Below are 12822 nucleotides of genomic sequence, written 5' to 3'. Positions count from 1 at the left end.
TTCTCCAAGTTGGTGCAAATATGAAGTTGGGATATATAACTTCATGGGTTGTAGGTGGCTTGCACCCCGCATCGGTTGTTTCACTCTTCTATGTTTTGGACACTATTTTTGGTGTTTTGGATCATTATCAGTTCATAAGAGACTACTGGCTGTGATGGTGCAGTGGTTAGCATTGTCACCTCCCAGGAAGAGGTTCTTTGGTTTGATTCTTGACTGGAGAGCCTTCTGTGTGGAGTCTGCATGTCCTCCCTGTGGTCAAATGAGTTTTAAAGACATGCAGTAGATAGTTTTGTGTGTGTGTGTGTGTGTGTGTGTGAAGGTTGGGCACTGGGCTGGCATCTTGACACTGTAAAAACTCCACTGCCAATCAATCTGCAGACCGTTGACCTGCTGTAGCGACTCCTAATGGGAGAAGTTGAAAGACTGCTATCAGTTCATAGGAGAACTAGTAAAAGGCAGTTTGGTAACACAGAAAGCTAAATTCCAATTATGAGCCAAAGAATAATCTTCTGTTTTTCCAACATTTATTTTTTTATCAAAAAGTGAGAAGCAGGATGGAAATATATATATATATATATATATATATATATATATATATATATATATATATGCAAGTAATATGAGATGCAGGTCATCATATCTTGAATTTAGAGATGTGTGATTAAGAAATTAGAGACACCTTGCCTTGCCCTGCTTCATTTAAAAAGTTTTAAATTGCTAATTTTGTAGAGTTTTAATTGCATTTACTGTTTAGGACTACACACTCAAGTGTGTTAGCCTTTTCTGTGTTTATTTACTGTATTATTGCATTATTTAGCCTATTTCAACAAAAAGAAATACTATCTTGTTTGCTCGTTTCCCACCTTTTCTAGCCAGTCCATATCCCAGGCTTTGCTTGTCTCAGGACTTTATTTTCTGTGCTCAGAGCTATCCAGACCTTGCTGTGGTACCAGTGGGACTGGTGAGCCTATCTAATGCTAGAGGAGTGGTTTCCAGCTCTGAAATTGTAATTTTATTAGCCTTTTTGGGCTGATCTCTATCCCTTTCAACTTTCTGGCTTAAAAAATGCGTGTGTTTGCACATTTTTCACATCGTTAGTCTGCTCTTCAAATTTTCCCTTAGAACTACCTGGTTTCTCAGTAGTAGCACTAAAATCTGAACCCCTGTGATTAGCACTTGCTCTAGAACCTGCTGGAAAGCACTAGGAAGCCTGAAACTGATTCAAGCACTCAGCTCTCCTTGTCAATAAGGAGAAATTAATTATAGGCACTAAACAGCCTATAATTGCAAACAGCTCTTAAACTTTACAAGAAAGCACTAGGAAGCCTGAAACTGATTCAAGAACTCAGCTCTCCTTGTCAATAAGGAGAAATTAATCATAGGTACTAAACAGCCTATAATTGCAGAGTACCTTGCAAAAGTAAGAGAAAACAGCTCTTAACTTTACCAGTGATTTCTCCTGTCCACCTGGTGAATCTGGGCATACTGGAGCAGTGTGGCAACTGCCTCATGTACACAGACAATCCTCTCCTCCTACCACCCAACACTACAACCTGTGAGAGATGCACTTACATAGCCAAACTCAGTCAAGAGGAAAAGGTTAACACCTGCATTACACCTCAAGCAACTCATAGCCCTTCAAAACCCACACCATCAACATCCACACATAGCAGCACTAAACCTAACATTAATCTGCCAACAAACACCAGTCACAACCAAAGTGACACATAGTTCGCCAACAACAGCCCCTAAGGCAAGACAATGTACCAAACACTTTAGTCATAGGTGACTCTATAGTCAGGTACACTGATGTCCCACTCACCAGGCTGAACAAGGAGAAAATTACAGTCAGCTGCCTGTCAGGTGCCAGGATCCTCTGTTATTGTCCATGCTGGAGTGAATGAAAAGAGACATGGAAGAGCTCTTGGATCATGTGACCCAGGCAGGTATGACACTAGCCCTGAGTAGCATCCTGCAATGATACCACAGTATAAGGACAAAATGATTGACTTCAACAATTGGCTAGTCTAAACCTCAAAATGCACTCTCTCGAGGCACCTAAACATGGAGAACATTGATATCTGTGCCAACACAATGCATCTGAAATTAGATCCCCACCATGCCCCAAGATTCTCATTACACCTTTCTAAACATACTGGAAAATATTAAGATACAACCAAACACCCTAATACTGGGTGATTTCAACTACCCTGCCATTAATTGGGAAAACTACTTGGGTACCAACTCCTTTTCCCAACGGTTCTTGGAATTCATAAATTCCAACGCCCTGGATCTACTAATCCATTGTACCACCATATGAGCCAATATCCTAGACCTGGTTATTACCAACATGGGAGATAGATGCTCCACACCAGTGGTCACCCCCTCATTGGTCAGGTCTGACCATAAGCAAATCACCTTTGACATCCACATCCCACCCCCCAGTAAGGAAACCTCCTTAAAAAACTTCTCCAAAGCCAACTTCATGCTACTGAAGTCAGAAGTGACAAACTTCATAACACCCACGCAGACGGGATCTGGAAGATCGACTGCAGAATCCTACACTAAGGCATTATGTGAGCACATCCACTCGTGCATGAATCATGCCATCCCAAATAGAACCAAGATGCTCTTCTCCAAAAAAGAAAGCCAATCTGATGGTCCCCTGCTATAAACAAACTATACAACAGAAGGAAGAAACTGTTGCAGAAAAGAGGAAAATCCCAGGATGCAAAAAACTCATCAGCCTCAGTAAGAAGCTGAGATCCCTCATAAAATCTTCAAAAGCTAGTTACGAAAATAAAATTGCCAAATATTCCAAAGACAACCACAAGGCATTCTATAGTTATGTCAAGAATCTAAATGGCAATACTCAGATCTGCTCTGAGCTACAACAGAATGGCATTAAATATACTGATCCCATGGATATTGCCATTATCCTGGCAGATCGATTTAGTGCCAACTTCACCCCCCCTCTCACCCCCTAAAGGGCCCATCTTAATACCAAAGATTGCCAAATTCCGATAATCACAGCCACACAGGTAGAAACTGCACTCTCCAAAGCTAAGAATACAGCATCCATGAGACCAGATGACATCCCAGGCTGTGTACTACATGAACTACAAAATGACCTGGCACCTCACCTAAGTGTCATGTTTAATCATAGCCTCACCTCAGGCTTCATGCCCACTGAGTGTCGCACAGCTACAGTTATCCTGCTCCACAAGGGAGGATCCACCTTGGATCCCGGGAACTACCGTCCCATCAGTCTGACAAGCCTGATCTGTAAGGGCATGGAATGCATTATCATGGAACTTATAAACAAAGACATTGGCAACCTTTAAACACTGGACCCCACTCAGTTTGGGTTTGTGAAGGGCCGATCTTGTCTCCTAAATCTGATTGATGTCTTCAAATCAGTCTACAGAGCTGTGGACGAGGGTAAGGTGGTCCACACAGCCTATCTGGACCTCGTCAAGTCCTTCGACACCATCCCCCACACTAGAATCATAGATTAACTTACTAAGCTGGTCATAAATCCCTACGTCACTCGATGGGTTGCCAACTGGCTTACTGACAGAACCCAGACTGTAAAAGTAGCTGACTCCAAATCCAGCTCCAGACAAGTGACAAGTGGAGTACCTCAGGGTTCAGTCCTGGGACCACTCTTGTTTGGCATCTACTTCTCTGAAGTCCAGGCCAACACTAAGGGACTCTGGCTAACAAAGTTTGCAGATGACTGCAAACTGGGAGCCATTATTGAATCCCCAAATGATGTGGACATTCTACAAAAAGGCCTTACAGAAACAGATGCCTGGTGCCAGATCCATGGGCTCAAGCTTAATGCCAAGAAATGTATAGTTATCCCCTTTGGAAAAAAACATATACCCATGAATTACCACACAGGTGGCAGGACGCTAAACATCAAAAGTGTGATGAGAGACTTAGGGACACAGGTGGACAGTGGTCTCACTTTCAATAACCACATCGCCACAACAGTCAGGAAATCCTTCTATGTGGCACACCTCATCACTAAGGGCTTTTCATCCAGAAAAAAGGAGGTCATTGTCCCACTGTACTCATCCCTCATTAGACCCATTATAGAGTATAATGCCCCATTTGGTATGTACCTCACAAGACATCTACAACAGCTGGAAAGGCCACAGAAATGCCTCACTAAAAGAATCACAGGCCTAAAGCAGATGCCATATGCTGACCGTCTAGAAAATCTCCAGCTATACTCTGTGGCATATCGTCTACTCAGAGGTGATCTCTGCTTAACATTCAAGGCCATGTCAAATCCTGAGCTGTTGGACATGCTCCACTTAAAGAAATCCCAATCCCTCAGAGCCACATGCTCCAGGGATCTAAACCTTGTCATCACAATGAACAAAACATGCAGGAGGGATAGGCTCCTGACCCAGAGACTCCCCATACTCTGGAATAGACTGCCCAAACATGTCAAGCAGAGTGCCTCATTGGCCCTCTTCGAAAGGAACCTTGATGACTGGATGGTAAATAGGAAATTCACCCTAGGGATCATGTCAGTCACCCTGCTAGACAGAGGCCCAGAGAAGTAAATATTGTGTTAAGAAATATCCAGGGAATTGTTATGGCTAGGCTTGCATAGGCCATAGGGCTGATAGCCTAGTACCAACCTATGAACCTATGAACCTATGAACAATTGTGTATGGATTAAATAATGACCACATAAAAGGTTGGCATTTGAAAGATTCAGATCTAACACTTCGTGTGAAAACGTTGCGTGTGAAATCTTGAATGTAATGCTCAGTATCTCTAGCTGATGGCATAAAAGTGTACAGAACATAACAAAAAAACAGGAGAAAACAAAGTCAAAAAGTTTTAAAAATAGTACAAATTAAGCTTTAAGTTTAGTGAAAACATTTGTCAGTTTAAATCATGGTTTGATATGATATCTGGTAAAAAATGAGCAAAACACCATACTCAGCACACACATTATAGCAATATGAGTGCACCGAAGCAATGTAAGTGACTATTTCAAGGTTCTGGAGTATACAGTCTGTTGACCATTATGCTAGACTGTGCTTAAACGGAAGTGACTCACAAAAACAGAGCATGAATTAAGTATTTACTGTGGAAGGAAAAGTGAGAAGCAAATCATGAAACAATGAAGTATGATAAAAGTCTGAAAATAGGAATGACACAGAAATATTGTCAAAAAATCTCTGAATATGTTATTTTTATGCTTTATATTAGAGCAAAACATAACAGAAGTCAAAGTCTTCATTAGATGTCCAGCTATACATTGCAAGATAAATAATTCTGCATGGATAGTGTTGTCTCACTGTAGAATAAACTAAACTTTGTGGGTCACCTCCATCTTAACTGTGTCTGTAAAAATAAGGTATATAGAAAACATTTCTAAATAGTAACTCTTGTGTCAGTAAAAAGGTATGAGTTAGAGAATACAAACTGTGTGGTTGGAAACTGAGCCAAGCAAACTGTACAGAAAGAGTCTGCAAAATGACATTTGCATGTTCGTAGATAATGGTACTATTTGTATCTTTTCAGAGGCAGATGGAATATTGAAGCTAACATTTAGTACACGAGTGAATGCAGTGTTAAGTCCAAAACAATGCTAACATTTAGTACATGAGTGAGTGCAGTGCCAAGTCCTAAATAATGCTAACATTTAGTACACTAGTGAGTGCAGTGCTAAGTCGAAAATAATGCGAACATTTAGTACACAAGTGAGTGCAGTGCCAAGTCCAAAATAATGCTAACATTTAGTACACGAGTGAGTGCAGTGCTAAGTCCAAAATAATGCTAACATTTAGTACACGAGTGAGTGCAGTGCTAAGTCCAAAATAATGCTAACATTTAGTACACGAGTGAGTGCAGTGCTAAGTCAAAAATAGTACAAAAAACAATATTAAATAGAGAATTATCTGAATTGATTAAACTGAGAATTATGGCTTCTTCAGAGAAAAAGAGTACAGAAAAAGAAACAGAAAAATATGCTTTATCATTATCTTTGCAGATTCAAAAGCACATTATAAAGTGCACTAAATTTAAAATATTCGGATTTGTTTGAGTGTCTACATTGTCTGAAGACCAAAATACATTATCGGTCTTTCATCAGAATTTATGTTAATGATAACGTACATCATGCACAGTGCCTACATTATTCCAAGAAAAGATGAGCCTACAGAATAAGTTAACAGTGTGGTTGCAACTGCTATCAAGAAAGACAAAGTTTGAACTCAAGACCTTAACAAATACAGTCTAAAAGAGTAAGCTAGAGTTTTCACTTTAATCTCCTTAGCTTAGCCTTTCTTACAGATTTTGCTGAATGGTTTGTCTGGATGAACTTTTTACCCTTCAGTTTAGACATTATTTGGTATATTTTGCCAGCATCATAATGTTTATGGCCATCAAGCTTGGTTTTTAGCTCTGTGTTTCCAAAGTATAGCCAAAAACTACACTTATGCTATACTGACAAGGTCAAAAAAAGTGTGAAATGTGGCATATCTACAGCTAATGTAGTCTGGCTTTGTTAGCCTGAAAGACTTAAAGACTTAAAAAGCAAAAAGCCATAAGAATTCAAAAACCATGTAGCTGAACTCCTGCTATATCATTAAAGGATCATTGCATACATCCCATGGTCTCCATTAAGAGAGGTTTAAGATATTAAAAGGCTCAAGCTTGGCAAGAAAGACCTAGACAAACCCCTTGGTGTGTGTGTGTGTGTGTGTGTGTGTGTGTGTGTGTGTGTGTGTGTGTGTGTGTGTGTGTGTGTGTGTGTGTGTGTGTGAGTGGGAGACAGAGAGAGAGAGAGAGAGAGAAAGAATGTGAGAGACAGAGTGAATATATAATTAAAAGGTATATATATATATATATATATATATATATATATATATATATATATATAATATATATATATATATATATATATGTATATATATATATATATATATATATATATATATATATATATATATATATATATATATATATATATATATAGGTACATATATATAGATAGTCTTTCTTTTTTCCTTTTATTTTCTAATGAAAAAGAAATGTAATGTTACTTTAAGAAAATAAAATTTGTTGTGCTTGTATTTATCAAGAGCAGGATAAGTTATTTTTTACACTTATTTCACTGAACTGCACTTTTTTTTTTTTTTTTTTTTTTTTTCAAAACAAGTTTTTTGTTTTAACATATAAGAGAAATATCATAACAATTTTATACAAATAATTAAAAATAGGTATTATTATAATATTCAACAAAACAACTAAAGTATTTACAAAGACATCCACTACAATCAGATCAATTAATTAAACTAAAATACTGTGCTATTGAAATTAGAGTTTTTTTAACAAATTTTGTAAATTATCCCATACAATAAAATGTGATGTTTTTCTAGTTGTTCTCATTCTAATTGTGCTTATTTCCATATGACACATTATATTCATAACATTTTTAAATTCATTGAATGAAGGAGGTCTATCTGAAATCCAATTTCTAGTTATTATTTTCCTAGCCACTGCTAGGATAGACCATAACAAGGGAAGCTTAACACATTGAGGTACAGGTGTGTTGAATAATATAAGAGACTTAGAAATAATGAAATTATCTGTAAAAAGAGCCTGCAAAATTCATTAATTGACTTCCAGTATTCTTTCAACTTCATACAGTCATAAAACATATGAGCCCAGTCAGCATTAATTTCTACATTACATCTCTTACATAGATTATCTTTATTATTAATTTTATTCATCATCAAAGGTGTATAAAAGATCTATGTAAAAATTTCCATGTATAAAGTCTCCAGACAATGGAAGATGTAGTTCTATAAGCAGATTCCAATATATATTGTTTATCTTGTTGAGTTGGTGGGTCCCCATTAATAGAGGTGAAATAATTCCAGTATGAATCTACATTGTAAAAAGTTTATTGTCTGATAATTTTATGTATATATGAAAGTTTACCTTTATCAGAAACTTTATGCTGTAAATTTATTATCAAGTAATCAATCAGTTTTGGAATAGATTCTTTAACTGTTATAGACATTAGATCTATTCTATCAATGAGATGTTGTCTAAAGATCTGAACCTCTAACCAGCAAGTTTCTCTGAGATCAAATTCTTGTTTTAAGAAATCTAGATTTTAACTTTATTATCAGATATCAGCTGATACCAGTACTTTAGATTATTATCTATAGCTAAATGAGCTCCTTCAGAAGTAGATGACATAAGCATACCCTGAGTATAAATTATAGGAATACAATAAAATTCCATTCCCTATACTTAGGGTGCATGAATATAAAGTTACGATAACTAATAATAATATTTAATGGGTAACAGACCATATGTTTAGGTGTAATAGGTGAAGTACAAAATTCCTTTAGCAACCACAACATGGAGTTATTTATAATCATATTTTTATGTGTTAAGGAGATTTTCATGAAGTGCATACTAATTAGCTCCCAATAATCTTTCCATTTTGACATATGACCGATCTATTAATAAAGTAATAACTTTTATAATAGAAGAGATAGTATATAAATTAAAGTCTGGAAAAGAAATACCCCTTGAGACCAGCTATTAGTATGTTTCTTTAATGCAATCCTAGGTCTATTAGGTGCCCATAAGAAATTTAACATTAGTGTATTCAGTTTCTTGATAGTTATTTTTGTAGGTGAAAGTATTATTGATTGTATTAAGTATAAAATCTTGGGGAATATTATCATTTTAATAATTGTAAGTCTCTCCTCCATAGTAAAAACATATTATTCCAGGTATTAAAAAGATTTTGTATATTAAGAAAACAGGTATTATAGTTATTATATATAATAGATTTAATATCTTTAGATAGTATTATACCTAAATAAGTTATCTGACCTGAGTTGGGTACATATTTAGTAAAATCACTAATGAGAGTATTTTTTCGTATATATAGGTAGTATTTTAGTTTTTCTTCATTGAATATTAAACCAGAAATACTTTTAAAATTCATCATTTTATCAAATAAAGACTGCATAGAAGAATTAGATCCTGTTGATGTAATTAGAACATCATCTGCAAAAGTTGAATTTTGATGTATTTTCTTTTATTTCAAAACCCTCTATGTCAGTACTGTTTCTAATCAAATTAGCCCAAGGCTCCATTACTAAAGTGAATAATAGTGGAGAAAGTGGACATCCTTGCTTTGTACCTTTAAGAATGGGTATTTTTGTGAAACATATGTTCCTACCTTAATATAAGCCAGCGTTCCTTTATATAAATGCTCAATTAAATTTACAAATGCATCAGAGAAATTTGTGCATTTCAGTAAGGTAAACAGATAGTCCCAACTTACTGAATCAAATGCTGAACCTATATCAAGACTAATAAGTGTTAAATCTTTCTTTTTCCTATTTGCAAAATCAATTAATGTTAAAGTTCTTCTTATATTATCAAAAGTATTTCTATTTACAATGAAGCCCGCCTGATCTATGTCTATAATGCCGGGATAATTGTCTTCAATCTATCAGCAAAAATACTCATAAACATTTTATAATCAACATTAAGTAATGAGATGGGTCGATATGAAGAACATCTAGTTGGATCTTTATTAGGTTTTAAAATTGGTGAAATAAATGTATATTGCCAAGATGGGGGTTATTAACTCAGTTTGGGCCAGAATAAAAACCTTATGTATTAATGAATATGTAGTTTTAGAAAGGATTTTATATATCTCTGGTATAATACCATCATTACCCGGTGCTTTGTTTGATTTAAGCTTATTTATTTGTGTAATAACTTCTGTATATGAAATACTCTTGTCCAATAGTTTAATCTGTTGTTTATTAAGCTTTTTATTCATGTTTGTGGTTATAAACTCCTTTATTTTATCTTTAGGTTCCATGTTAATGTTGTTATGGTTAATCTTGTGAAAGTGATTTCTAAATTCATCCAGTATTTCTGGTATACTAGAAACATTCTTCTTTTCCTTAGAGAAAAGATTTCTTTGATATGGTTTTGTTTATTCAATCTTTTGTTTTATTTTTAAGTCTATGTAAGTATTTGGGGCTTATTGAATAAGACAAAACTTGTATTTCTAAAGTTATTTTAACTTTATGAGTTAAAATTTCTTTGTATTTCTCATTTAGTTTGTTTATTTCTTCAATAACTTTCTTGTCCATAATATTTTCTTTATTATTATGTTTATAAGAGTCTAGTTTACTTTGAATATCTAACAATTCCTTATCCCAAGATTTCCTTTTGTTATTATACCATCTGATACTTTGTCCATATAGATATGATTTTAAGGCATCCCAAATATAGACAATGGAGACTTCAGGAGTATTATTTATGTCTAGAAAATGTTGTGCTTCTGAAAGTATATATTCTTTATAGTCTTTTAGCTGAGTTAAGTATGCTGGTATCCTTTTGATCTGAACATTATGAGTATTTTTTATCATGAATTCGAAAACAATTGATTTATGATCAGATATAGGACATGAAATGATTTTGGAATTAATTAAATCTGTTACCATCTGGTTAGAAATAAAGACCCTATCTATTTTTGAATAAGTTTTGTATCTGTTAGAAAAAAAGGTGTATGGTAATGATTTTGACTCTATCTGATTATTAATATCATTCAAATGATAAGAATTAGCAAAATCATTTAAATGTTTTGCATTCGATGTAATTCTTCTTTCTTTATAGTGGTAGTATCACTTTCATGTAGTATACAATTAAAATCACCAGCTAAAATAATATCCCTACAGAGAATGATATGATCTTATCAATATGATGTTTCACTGTATTAATACCAATTCCAGGTATCCAATATACATTAATTAAAGTGTAAGTCTTCCCATTAATTTGTATTGTAACCATACAAAACATTCCTTTGTCATCCTGATAAGACTTAATGGTTTTAGGAATGGGCATACTTTTATTCCATAAAATAGCCACTCCTCTTTTTTCTGAGTGTGCTCTGAACTAACCAATACTGTATACTTATTAGTGGCTAGTTTATCAATATCTTTTTCAAGAGATGGGTTTCTTGCAGGAAGACTAGATTGGCCTTGTGTAGATTAATGTATCTTATTAGGCTTGCCCTTTTACACGGATTATTCAATCCATTAATGTTTAAAGAAATTCCTTTTAAAGATGTCATTTGGCATTTTTAAAACTCAAGAATCTTATGATCGAAATAACAAATAACAAGATAAATAATGTTACATCTCCTCTTTTAGGTGTACCTTTAAACATAGCTGTATTTATTAAATCTCTTATGGGATTTTGTATAGGATTCAATTTTGTTTGTAGTGACAATGAGTGTACAAAATATATTGTGGATGTCAAAACTATATACATATAACAATGAACAAGTGAAAATAATGTAAGGATTAAACTGACTCCAACTTAGAGCAGTATTTACTACTCAAGTTAACCCCCTACCCTAAGCAGCAGTACCTCAGCTACTACCTTATCAATTTAATACTAGTTATATTTAACTGAGGTTAACAGTTTTCAATTCAATTATCTATCAAGACAAAACTACACATTTGGTAAAACAGCATCATATAAACTAAAATAAACTTTTTTTTAAAAACTGTTCATACTATTATATAGATCTATGTAATATATAACACTTGTATTCTAATAGCATTCAAATAATCTTAATGTTAGAAATCAAGAGGAGAGAAAATTATGTTCTAACATTCATTTAAATCAAAAACTTTGGCTAATATGATTCAGACATTACATGCATTAAGATGCATCTATTTTCTGTCATGTGAATTCTATCAACAGCTTCCAAAAATCTTGAATTGTTTGTATATGAGCATTTACTTAAACTCATTATTGTCAATAGAGTAAAATATTGTATTCATAAAAATTATTATAAATCATATTGCATAGTTATGCAGATTCTCAGAAACACCTGCGTTATTACCTAAAAAAAAAAGCCATCACACACATAAACACAGACACACACACATACATACACACACACATATACACACACACACATACCCACACACACACACACACACACACACACACACACACACACATACACATACACATATATACATACATACACACACACACACACACACACACACACACACACACACACACACACACACACACACACACACACACACACACACACACACACACACATATACATATATCTGATCTCACCGAGCCGTGCCCTGCAGAGCACCATCCCACTTGCCGCCCCAGAACAAATCTGTCCGCTTCACACAAAATAATGCACAGCAAACACACACTAGCAACCAGATTTTACAATCATGCTAACCTACTGCTTTAAAATATATCACATGACATTTCTTCCAGAATAGAGTTATAAGATTATTTATGCTTGTCAATCAGATGAATTAAATGAGTTATAGTAAAGTATATGTTTGGGACACAAGTTTTAACACAGATTATTATGCTACTGTTAAGTAGATTTTCAAAAACATTTAAATAAATGTTCATTTTCTATGCCTTCTAAAATAAGATATTTACTTGCTACAAGAAACTACATCATCTAAACTCATCATAACTGACACATTTTATGAATAGAGTATTTTTCCTGAATCTGTGGTGTGTCAGTGTGATAACCTTGTCAATGTTTATACTAACTGCTTTCAGTTTCTCTGTGAAAATTCTGTGAGTGAAGCTTCTGAGGAAACTCATGGACACTGTGCATGAGACAGCCCACATCCCAGATTGTCTCCTTAACATTTTGGCGGAAACTTATTAAAACTTGTGGCAAATATTCATTTTGTCAATAGAGTAAAACATTGTATTCATAGAAATCATTACAAA

At 34.6% G+C, this 12822-nt stretch overlaps 1 protein-coding gene across 3 annotated transcripts in view; it reads left to right on the top strand.

Moving 5' to 3' along the window:
* Positions 1-12822, top strand: part of DGKI (diacylglycerol kinase iota) — a 5490864-nt gene that overhangs the window by 1170686 nt on the left and 4307356 nt on the right. The window lies entirely within an intron of this gene.

Source organism: Protopterus annectens, chromosome 11.part0 (assembly GCF_019279795.1).
Source record: "Protopterus annectens isolate FY-2018-M chromosome 11.part0, PAN1.0, whole genome shotgun sequence".
Taxonomy (NCBI): Eukaryota; Metazoa; Chordata; order Ceratodontiformes; family Protopteridae; genus Protopterus; species Protopterus annectens.
Note: the sequence above shows the minus strand (reverse complement) of the source record. Positions and strands in the feature narration are given on the sequence as shown.